This window comes from Mirounga leonina, unplaced genomic scaffold, assembly GCF_011800145.1.
Source record: "Mirounga leonina isolate KUSES-001 unplaced genomic scaffold, KU_Mleo_1.0 Mir_101609, whole genome shotgun sequence".
Classification (NCBI taxonomy): domain Eukaryota; kingdom Metazoa; phylum Chordata; class Mammalia; order Carnivora; family Phocidae; genus Mirounga; species Mirounga leonina.
In genome coordinates, this window is record NW_023270164.1 from 13877094 (window position 1) to 13889405 (window position 12312).

Genomic DNA, 12312 nt, shown 5'->3' on the forward strand with positions numbered 1-12312 from the left:
GATCCTGGAAAAGGCTCACAATATAATAGTAAGTCAAAGAAAAGTACATAAACCTGTATGTAGTACCAGCCCAATTCAAAAAATATATATGCATGTATAATGCATGTATATATGCATTATACTCATGTATAATCATACACATATTAAAAGGCTGAATACAAATACACTATATCTTCCCAGTAGGTATTTATCTCTATGTGGCGGAATTAAGGGTCTTTCTTTTTTTTAAATATTAGATTTCTTTCTTTTTTTATTATGTTATGTTAATCACCATACATTACATCATTAGTTTTTGATGTAGTGTTCCATGATTCATTGTTTGTGCATAACACCCAGTGTTCCATGCACTATGTGCCCTCTTTAATACCCATCACCAGGCTAACCCATCCTCCCACCTCCCTCCCCTCTAGAACCCTCAGTTTGTTTCTCAGAGTCCATAGTCTCTCATGGTTCGTCTCCCCCTCCGATTTCCCCCCTTTCATTTTTCCCCTCCTGCTATCTTCTTCCTTTTTTGTTTTTTAACATATAATGTATTATTTGTTTCAGAGTGTCCATCGACAGATGAATGGATAAAGAAGATGTGGTATATATATACAATGGAATATTATGCAGCCATCAAAAGGAATGAAATCTTGCCATTTGCAACGACGTGGATGGAACTGGAGGGTATTATGCTGAGTGAAATAAGTCAATCAGAGAAAGACATATATCATATGACCTCACTGATATGAGGAATATTAAGGGTCTTTCTTAATATTTTTTACGCCTTTACAAAATTTCAAAGCTTTCTACACTACACTGCATTATAGTTGAATGAGAAAGTTTTCAAAGAAAAAAGACACCGTTCTACATGGATATATCATTTACCCTGACAATTGTCCAATACAACTGTCTGATACATTTAAGTTAGGAATCTGCAATTTTACTTGTAATTCCACTTAACTATTTCAAACATCTGGATTTTGCCCTCAGGTAAATCAGCCTAGAGCCCACCAACTAGCAAAATGCTTCACCAACCAATGATTTGCTGCTTGGTAGTGTATTCCTCTGTTTATTCTACTACTAAACCAAAACCAAAACCAAAACCAAAACCAAAAACCAACACCCCCCAAAAACAACAAAAAAAAACCCAAAACAAAAAATACCCCCAAACCCCTTCATCTGACAGGTTTTTTAACCCCAATATCAGTACTGGGAGCTGTTCTTTGCTGTGAGAGGTGGCCAGGGCTGGAAGAATAAGGAGCAAGTTGAAGAGAGACCAGGCAAAGGAAAGGGGTCAAGTCAGGGTCAGCATCAAGGCTGTGCCCAGTGGGTTGAAAGAAATTACTACTGAGGGCATTTTTTTTTTAAGATTTTATTTATTTATTCATGAGAGTCAGAGAGAGAGAGAGAGAGGCAGAGGCAGAGGGAGAAGCAGGCTCCCTAGGGAGCAGGGAGCCCGACGCGAGGCTCAGTCCCAGGACCCTGGGATCATGACCTGAGCTGAAGGCAGACGCTTAACCAACTGAGCCACCCAGGCGTCCTACTCAAGGCCTTCTTGGCTATAGTTTCTTCCCAAGTGCCTGATGAATTTGGTGGGACAAAATTGCATGAAAAGGGGACAAGGCACAGGAAAATCTGGTGTGGAGTGTGGCAGCAAGTACCATTTGTGAAGCCATCTAATTGCTAATATTTGTATACTGTTCACAAAGAACTTTCATAGACACCGGTCCATTTAATCCTTACAACCACCTTATAAACTCCACTGCAGGAAAGACAAAACTCAGGCTCAGGGGTGAAATAAATCACACAAGGCTTGAAACCAGGTTCTTCACTTCCAAATTCCTGTGCTTTTTCCCTAAACAGTGGTTCTCAAAGTTTTTTTTTCTATAGATCAGCATCAGCATCAGTGAGAACTTGTTTAGAAATGAAATTCTGGGGAGGGGGGGTGGGAGGATGGGTTAGCCTGGTGATGGGTATTAAAGAGGGCACGTTCTGCATGGAGCACGGGGTGTTATGCACAAACAATGAATCATGGAACACTTCATCTAAAACTAATGATGTAATGTATGGGGATTAACATAACAATAAAAAATTAAAAAAAAAAGAAATGAAATTCTGGGGCCCCACTCCAGACCTTCTGAATCAGAAACTCTGGGAGTAGGGCCCAGCAATCTGAACTTTAACAAGCCCTCCAAGTGATTCTACTGCACACCCAAGTTTGAGAGCCATCACTCTAAAGAATGCTACCATGCATTTTAAAACAGATTTTCAAATGGCTTCTTTAAAAGCCCAGTGATGGGTATTAAGGAGGGCACGTACTGCATGGAGCACTGGGTGTTATACGAAAATAATGGATCGTGGATCACCACATCAAAAACTAATGATGTATTGTATGGTGACTAAAATAACATAAAATAAAAAGCAACTGATTAAAAAAAAAAAAATACTGGCTGCTGGGCACCTGGATGACTCAGTCATTAAGTGTCTGCCTTCGGCTCAGGTCAAAATCCCGGGGTCCTGGGATCGAGCCCCGCATCCGGCTCCCTGCTCAGTGGGGAACCTGCTTCTCCCTCTTCCTCTACCCTTCCCCACTGCTCATGATCTCTCTCTCTCTCTCTCTCATTCACTCAAATAAATAAATAAAATCTTTAAAAATAAATAAATAAATATATAAAATAATGTCTGCTGATGCTTTGACTTATGTGGGGTCTTGTCTTCCAAGGCAGGCTGGGAGCCTCTCCTCAACTGTCAGTGGCTGTGTACATAATCGAGTGGGCTTCCTGAATAGAGTTTGGGCTCCAGGGGCAGGTGGGAACATACTACTTCATGGTGAGGAAGGTGCCAGAACCAAGAGGGCCAATCTCTGCTCACATCTTCCCTGTTTGAGGGGGTATGGGCTGGTGAGCAGCTGCCATATATCTACCTCCCTTTCTGAAGTTTCTCTCCATAAAGGCTTTCGCATGGTTCCCCAATGTCCTGCATAAGCTCCTGGGAAATTTCCTGATATGATGTATTTACATTTGCAAACCTCTAGTTGCTCAAGCTTTTCATTTCTTTGGTTTTCATTTTGTTTTTTTTTAGAGGGTTTTCAAACAACAATTTAAGAAAAAAGGCAGCAATTGAAACAAAATTATTTTCCTTCTGGGGAACATGAACTCCCCTACTCATGCCTCCCCAACCCACTCCTTACCCAGTTTCCTCACTGCGGGGTAACTGCTTGCTCACTCTCTCTCTCTCTCAGGCATGCATGCACTCCTGCACTCAATCATACACATTCCTTCCCCTTGGGATGGAGAATAAACAAATCAGTTATTTTTTTAAAAATTGGACTTGACTTAAATTGGATTTTAAATTTTGTCAAGGTAATGCTTGTAAAATTGAAACAAAACTCATACATAAATATAGATTTAATTTGAAAACACTAACGCTAAAAGACAGAATCACAATGAAAATTATAAAGTATTCAAAATTCTAGCAGTGAACAGAATTTGTTCATTGCTTTGTCCTCAGCATCTTGAATTGTGCTTGCTTTGCTCTCAATAATTGAATGAATGAATGAATGAATGAATGAATGAATTCAATTCTAGTACCTATGTAGAAAGGGAAATATATTTTTTTGTATTTTTGTGTTTCCCTTTCTATGTAAGTACTAGCATTGAAAAATGTTGGGAGTCCACATGTTGGAGTCCATGTTGGGGGTCCACAAGGAGTATGAATGCACAGCATTCAGGCAAGAGGGCTTTGACACTGGAGACATGTCCTGTGGAACACTGAGAAACCACAGAACTTTAGGGTATCCTGACCTGCCCAGCACAGAATATATAACGTCTACTAACCTGCAGGCAAAAAATCTACATAAAGGAGGCCATGCTTGAGGTCTGACCTTGAAGGAAGGGTAAGGATTGACCCAGATGAAAGGTACTCCTGTAGAAGGAATAGCATGTGAAAATCATGGAAATAGGAGGGAAAAATGGTGTCCTGAGATTAGGATGTGAGAGGAGGGGTGGTGAGAGGTAAGGCTAGAGAAGCAGGCTGGGCCAGAACATGGGAGAACTAAGTCACTATGTAAATGAGTTTGGCTTTCCCACAGGCACTGGGGAGCCAGTGCAAGATTTTAAGTTCGACAGTGGCAGAACCAGATTTGCATTTTGGAAAGATGTATCCGTTGGCATCAGGGAGAAAAGAGGCAGGTGGACCACTTAGGAAATAAATGTTACAGTCCAAGTGATCTCTGATTCAGGGATAGAGTGGAGAGGTATATTTGAGAATTGTCTTGTCTGGGAGGTAGGACTAATAAATCCTGGTGTCTGATTGGACAGATGTGAGGAGTAAAGAAGAGGAGGGAGCCCAGAATGTCTACCAGATTTCTCACTTCAGTAAGTGATTCAGCCTGTCACCAATACCAGCAGAAGAGTAGGGAGGGAAATCAATCCAATTTTGGACAAGTTGATTTTTAAGTATTTTTTTTTAAAGCAACATTTGCAGAAGGCAAACCATTCAAAGAGTACAAAGGCATAAACAATAAAAAATGAGTCCTCCACACACCTGGGGAGACCACTGTTAACATTTTCTTGTTTATCCCTGGAAAGTAGTATGGTATAGTATTAAAAGCATAAGTTCTGAAAGCAGACTGTCTGGATCTGAATCTGTTACTGCTAGCTGTATGGCCTTGGGCTGGTTATTTAACATCTCTGCCTCACTTACATCATCTGTAAAATGGGAATTATAAAAATAGAACACCAAAAAAGCATACAAGAATATTGTTCAGAAACTTGATGTTTGTGCTAACAATATATCTTAGAGATAATTTCATATCTGTGTGTACTTTTCCACAAATTTTTAACAACTGGATAGTATTATACCATGTGAATTTTGTTCAGTTTATTTAACCTTTATCCAATTAATGAAAACTGAGGTTGTTTCTATTTTTTTTTTTGCTATTACAAATAATGCTGCAGTGAATATTTCTGTAATCTTCACACACAGAGATGATTATATCTATTAGATAAAGTGGAATTCTGGTTCACAAAATATGTGAATGTTTGTGATAAAGTCTCCTGAAATCCAAAGAGGTTATGTTAATTTGCACTTCCACCAACAATGTATTACAGCAATGCTTTTCAAACTTTAATGGGCAAACAAATCACCTGGGGTCCTCATTAAAATGCAGATTCTGATTTAGTAGATCTGGGTTGGAACTGAATTTCTAACAAACTCTGGGTTGATACAGATACTGCTGGTCCAAGGATCACACTCTGAGTAGCAAGGTATATAGCAAGGTGTAAGAGTGCGTTTCTCCGCATGCTTGCCGAAAATAAACGTATACCGAATGCTCTGAGTTTTGCCATTCTGATAGGTGAAAGTTGTATCTTAAGGTAAGAATTGTTGCTTAAATAAATCTATATTTCTTTAATTATGAGTGTTGGTGAGCATCTTTTCATTTATTTTTATAGACCAACTTTCTTTTTTTCTCGACTGCCTGTTTAGGTCCTTTTTTCTCTTTTATAATGATTTGTTGGTATTTTCCTTAGTGATTCTCAATCTCAAGAGCTCTTTATGTATAAAGGGAACAAGCTCCCATATCAGATGCAAAATCTTCTTCCCAGTTTTTTGTCTTTAGATTTTGTTTATGCATTTTTGTTCTGCTGTACATTTTAACTTTGGTGCAGTCGAATTTAACAATTTTCTCCTTGATGGCTTCCTTTGTGTCTTGTTTTGAAAGACCTTTAATATTTCAAGATAAAATCATATATTAAAAATCATATACTAAACTATGTCTTTGGATCAATTTCTAGACCTAAGTATGGTCCATTGATCTGGCACATGAATATGCACCAGTTTTAATTAAACTGTTTTAATTACTGTAGTTTTATATTATGTTTCAAAGGAACTGGTCCCTTTCTCCCTTATTACTCTTCTTTTTCAGACCTTTCCTGACTAATCTTATAGATTTATATTTCCATATGTACTTTAGAATCACCTTGGGCATGCTAGATTATGATGTGTCTGGGAGACAGCTTGGTGAAGAAGTGTAATGTGCAGTTGAATCCGGAATCTAGAAGTGTGGGTCTTCTCTGGATATAGATATCTGGGAGTTATCAGCAGTACCTGAAGCCTCTCAGGAAAAGTTCATAGAATGAGAAAGAGAGTCTGAGACCAAACTTTAGGTTAGCAGTTCTCGAAGTTCAATACTCAGACCAGCAGCACCAGCACTACCTGAGAACTCCTTGGGCCCTGACTGGATCAGAAACTGTAGGGAGGAGGGCACCAAGATGTTCCTTAACAAGTCCTCCAGATAATTCTAATGCACACTCAAGTTTGAGGACCACTGTTTTAGGGTATACCAGTAGTTAGGAGACAAATTAAGGAAAAAGAACTGAAAATAAGCAGTAGGAAGAAAACCAGGAGAAAGAGATGTTTAATAATCAACGAGAAGAAATTTCCAAAAAGAAGTATTCAACAGAGCTAATATTTATTAAGCAACAACTTCTTCCAAAGGGCTTTATACATGTCATCTCACTTACCCATATGACTCCGAAGGTTATAGAAATCTTCGTACAGATTAGGAAATTGTGATTAGGTAACTTGCTAAAGGTTGGCCAGTTGGTAAATGATTTGATGCCAATGCTATTATATATCAATGGCTACCTTCCTTCCTCTGTACTATACTGCTGAAAAACTCTATTAAAATAGCCCATTGGAAAAGGAGAAGGAAGATGCTCCTTCCCTGTTTTTTTCAACCTGGAGGACACTAATGCATCTTGGAACTATACAGAGAGGAGTGTTGTAGTAGTGGAAGAAGCCAGACTGTAGTGGGGAAATGGGAGGGAGGAAAGGGAGACAATGAATATAAGAACACTTCAAGAGCTTAAGGAGCTGGGCTGTGAAGGGAAAGAGAATAGTTGTTAGAGGAGAATGAAGGTCAAGGGCAGATGATGTTTTTAAGGGGAAGTGATTACCTAAAGATACTTATGTGTAATTGAGACTAGTTTATTTTTTTTAAGATTTTACTTATTTATTTGACAGAGAGAGTGAGAGAGCACAAGCAGGGGGAGTGGCAGGCAGAGGGAGAAGCAGATTCTCTGCTGAGCAGGGAGCCAGATGCGGGACTCAATCCCAGGACCCCAGGATCATGACCTGAGCCAAAGACAAGCCACTTAACCGACTGAACCACCAAGGCATCCCTTGAGACTAGTTTAGATTGGGAATAGCATTCTATGGGTCTAGAACAATCTTTGGTCCCGATCTCTCACCTGAGCACCACACCAGTTCTACCTATGCTCTACAACTGCCAGTTGAATCTCTATGTATCAATCACCTCAAACTGAAGAGAAAACCAAAGAAAAGCCAAACAAACATTGACATCAAGCCTAACTCTTCCTACTTTAGCTTTTAAAAAATCTTATTTGTTTGCTTTACATCTTTAAAAGTCTGACTGGCTCAAACCTTGTAACCACCATTTACTTCTCCTCTTCTTTAGCCTGTGTACTGAATCAGTCACCAAGTCCTAGCTTTGAAATATCTCCCCCATTAACTCTTCTAGTCTACTCTACATAAGCAATCATACCACATGGCCACCCTACATCCAGTCCAACCCACACCAATTTCCCACAAACACCAATTTCATTCTTATTCACCTATTCACAATCCTGCATTAGTTCCCCACTGCCTACTGAGTAAAGTTTGCTTTTCTGGACTTTCTATAGATTATTCAAATTTTCCTCTTACTGATTCTCTACATAAATCTTAAGTTGGATGGGCTTCCTTAATAGTCTCCAAACCTATGTTTCTCTCCATCCTCTCTTTATGCCTTCCCACATATCATTTAGGAATTCAGCCAACCTCCCCCGTTTTTAATTTTTTTTTTTGCAAGCTTCTTGTGATGTTCTTCTTCCAATTTTCATAACCACTTGCTGCTGGTATCACTCATTTTGACAATCATGTATTTCCTTGCTCAACCATTTTACCTATATATGTCTCATCTCCCTCCACTAGAGTTCAGAGCTAGAGCATACTTCTGCTATGATGACCACCACATTATTTAACATATTGCTATGTACATGCTAAGCACTCACACTCAAAAATATTTATTAAATCAATGACATTGTATCATGGGAACTTGCTATTTAAAGAGATATTTGGTGAATTAATGTTTAGAAAATGCATATTTCTTTTTAATTTTCAAATGTCATATTAAAAACAGTACACGTTCACTGGTGATATACCTGGTATCAGGTAGTGTTCTAGGGATTTTCTCATGAAGTACCTATTTAATCTTTACCATATCCCTGTCAGGTGCGAAGTACAGCCCTGAATCACCCGTAAGGACAAGACTATGAGATGGTTAGAGGCTTGCCTAGTATTTCCATGATTTCCACTGAGTACTCACTCTACACTTAAATCCCCCAAGTCCATTGCTCTATTCTTCATAACAGGTTCCTTTCTTTCCATTTTTATTTTTCAAACAGGATCCTATGGTTCTTAGTTGAATTATAAACATTATTCTTCTAGAGTCTTGGTGTAAGAAAAATTCTAATTAACAAAATAGGTAAATAATGAGTATATTTATATCTCAAGTTTAGTGTCTAATTACAGTTACTATGAGTAATGAGAGAAAGTACCATTGTGTCCCCAAAGTAAATCTGTGCCATAATGCAAAGGGGGATGAGATGAAGCAGGGTGCTGTATTAACATTTGTAATTATGCATCTTACGTTCCAAAAATGAATTGTTGTTTGACAGCAAGGGAAAATGACAATCATAAGAATTATGGCAAAAGCACATAAGGTTAATCAACATATAATCGACTCACAAATATGCACATTTTAGATGTTTTCTTTTACTGGTGTTTATGATTTATTATTTAGAAACACTGTAAACTAATCTACTGGAATATATTTCCCTATTAAAGATGGCTGAAATGAAAACACGCACACATAAAGTGAATTAATTTTTTATGACACATAGTAGATATATCACTTAAGGAGATTTTGTTCCACAAATGCAATAACCTACACATAATGAGGTGTCGACTTCTTCAGTGATACTTAGTCTAAAACACACACGTATACACACACAAACACATACTTTGGGGGCAATTTAAACCTATTGGGAGAAAAAGACTAGATTAAAAACTCTTTTTTCAGTATCTACTGATGCATGCTTTATTAAACATAGTACACCCAAAGAAACAGGAGGAATACAGAATACAAATGACAACATTTTCCCAGTTACTGAGACTGACCCAGCTTCATGTCAGAAAAGATACCTTCACCCACCAGATGGCTATTGGATGTCTTAATGTAAGAAGCCAACAACCATTAGTTCAGTTGCACAGATCCACACCTAGAATTTTAACTCTCACCCTATCTAAGAGTTAATTAACTCACTTTATTCTTTCATTGAGACTAGCAAGCATCCCAGGTCAAGGCAAAGCTAAAGCCCGGGTGACTGAGATAGACTCAATTATCCTCTTAGACCAATTTACACTTGATTTTGCTCTGGGCTCTACTGATGCAAGGTTACAACTGAGGATAATACAGGGTGAGGCAAGGGCGAAAGCATGCACGGCCTAAAGATGTTTAAAGTCATACAAGGATTTCTTGAAGATCTCAATTGAAATATTCAATTTAAATTCTCTGAGGATATTACTGAGACAGAAGCAAAGTAGGTAGGTAGGCAGGAACCAGCTGAGGTGTTTAGAGAGCAAACTATATAGTCAGACCTGGTTACAAGATAGTAGATATGCCAGTTACCTCATTTCTTTGTACCTCAATCCCTTCATCTGTAACACAGGGATATACTCATCCTAATACCTCATAAGACAGCCATCATGATTAAACGACATGATGTACTTGAGAGCTGCTAGCACTACATCTGACCCATAGTAAGTGCTGGGATAGAGGGACAGAACTGACATTTACAGAGTGTCTATTACATCTGAAAGGAATCACGGTTCTTACTGAACCTCTTCAAACTTAGGTAGGAGGGCACCTTGGTGGAGTCTTTTCACCTGGCTCCTAATTCCTAAGGAAAACTGAGTTCATCCCTTACTGGTATTAACATTTTCAAACCAACTACTGGGTAGACGACTGATACAGTACTATCTCAGTAACTATGGAACCATGTAAGTCCCAGTGAGTGGAATTCACCAAAACTCAGCAATGTTGATACAGTGAAAATAGATGGGTTCTCAAGTCACAGAGAGAGACTGGATTTGAGTCCTAGCTCTGACATTTATTAGCTATTTGGCTTTAGACAACTGGCATGTCCATTCTGAGCCTTGGTTTCTTCACATGATACCTACTTTGTAGAACTGCGGTGAGAATGTGAGGTGCTCTCACTATTATATTCTTATGATCACACAAGGTTTCAGGCCAAGCAAGCTGCCCAGATCCTGGGATATAATACACAAGCAACACAGAGCAACTTTCCCTGTCCAGCTGTGGCAAACCAATGGCCATTGCAAGTGATTACCTTGATGAGCAATTGGGAGGGGAGAAGAAATTCTTTTTACTGTGGCATGAAAAGGACTTTCTAGCAATTCTTCCTCTTTTGGAGTATTCATCATAATAGTGATACTGAATCACATATAAGAGATCAGCCATACTCCCCACTCATCCTTAAACTTTCCTTTATTAAGCACTGTGCTTCTCCCAAGAAGTAGAGTAGCAAAGAATCACACACACACACACACACACACACAGAGAGAGAGAGAGAGAGAGAGAGAGAGAAGAAGAAGAAGGAGGAAGGATACTACAAGAGAAAAATTTCCTAATCTCATACAAAGTTCATGCACCAAAATAGTTAATTTTTATTCAAAATGTTCCATTCTGTTGGAAGGGCCATGGGTACTTTAAGAAATCTATTCCTGAAGTGCAAAGAGAGACAACTTCAGGTAAGTAACTTTTACTGTGTGTAAATTTAAGTCAAACAAATTTGATGACTGGGGAAAAAGAGATGGGCAGGTGATGTTCTGCTCTTTCCCTTAGGGAGAAAACCTGCACTGTATAACTTCTCAAAGACTATTCAAAGGCATACATTAACTTTATACTTAACAAAATTGAAGGATATTCTGCACCCTCATTACAGGGGAAAAAAAGGAAGAATATATCTTTGCATTAGGAGCCAGAGACATAATCATTTTTAGCTGAACAAGGATGCTAGAATGGCCAACCAATGCTTTCCCTTTGATTAGTTGGAAAGCAATCAATGCACTCTTGCTAGATTGGAGCTTTCACTCAAAATAGAAACTGGCCTGAAGTCCAGAAAGCTGGCAGTTCAGAGACAAATCCTCAGAAGGGATCTTGACACTTGCACTAAGATCCAGGTTTGGCATACTCATCAGGATCTAAGTTTAAGACTAGGTCTTGAAGAAGCTGTTAAGTAATAAGAACTGGTCAAACACATTGACCATCTTTAGGATTCATATGTTTCTTTTATCAGCTAAAAGAAACACCTTTGGTGCTTAAGGTTTGCTTAATTTATCTGTTTTTAATAAATACATTAGATTTTTAAGAAGACTATTTTGGGGAGGTGCAGTTTTAGGTTTACAGTAAAATTAAGAGAAAAGTACAGAGATTTCCCATATATCCCCTGTCCCCACACATGCATAACCTCTGTCATTATCTACATCCCCCACCAGAGTAGTACATTATTTACAACTGATGAACTTACATGGATACATCATAATCAACCAAAGTCCATAGTTTACATTAAAGTCCACTCTTGGTGTTGTACTTCCTATGGCTTTGGACAAATGTGTAATGGCATGTATCCACCATCAGAGTATCATACAGAATAGTTTCTCTACCTTAAAAATCCTCTGTGCTCTGCCTTTTCATCCTTCCCTCCTTCCTCCATAATGCCTGGCAACCACTGATCTTTTTACTGTCTCCATAGTTTTGCCTTTTCCAGAATGTCATATAGTTGGAATCATAGAGTATGTAGACTTTTCAGATCAGCTTCTTTCATTTAGTAATATGCGTTTAAGGTTCATGACTTGATAGTTCATTTCTATTTAATGCTGAATAACGTTCTATTGTCTGGATGGACCATGGTTTATTTATCCATTTACCTACTGAAGAACATCTTGGTTGCTTCCAAGTTTGGGAAAATATAAATAAAGCTGCTATAAACACCCATGTGCATGTTTTTGTATGGACACAAGTTTTCAACTCCTTTGGGTAAATACCAAGGAGTGCAATTGCTGGATCATATAGTAAGAGTATATTTAGTTTTATTTATTTTTATTTTTTTATTTTTAGTAAGAGTATATTTAGTTTTATAAGAAACCACCAAACTGTCTTGCAAAATGGCCGTACCATTTTGC

The 12312-nt window shown here is 38.4% G+C and overlaps 1 protein-coding gene across 2 annotated transcripts in view; it reads right to left on the reverse strand.

The window, feature by feature from the left end:
* Window positions 1-12312, reverse strand: part of SHROOM4 (shroom family member 4) — a 218218-nt gene that overhangs the window by 63015 nt on the left and 142891 nt on the right. The gene's annotated exons all lie outside the window — the stretch shown is intronic.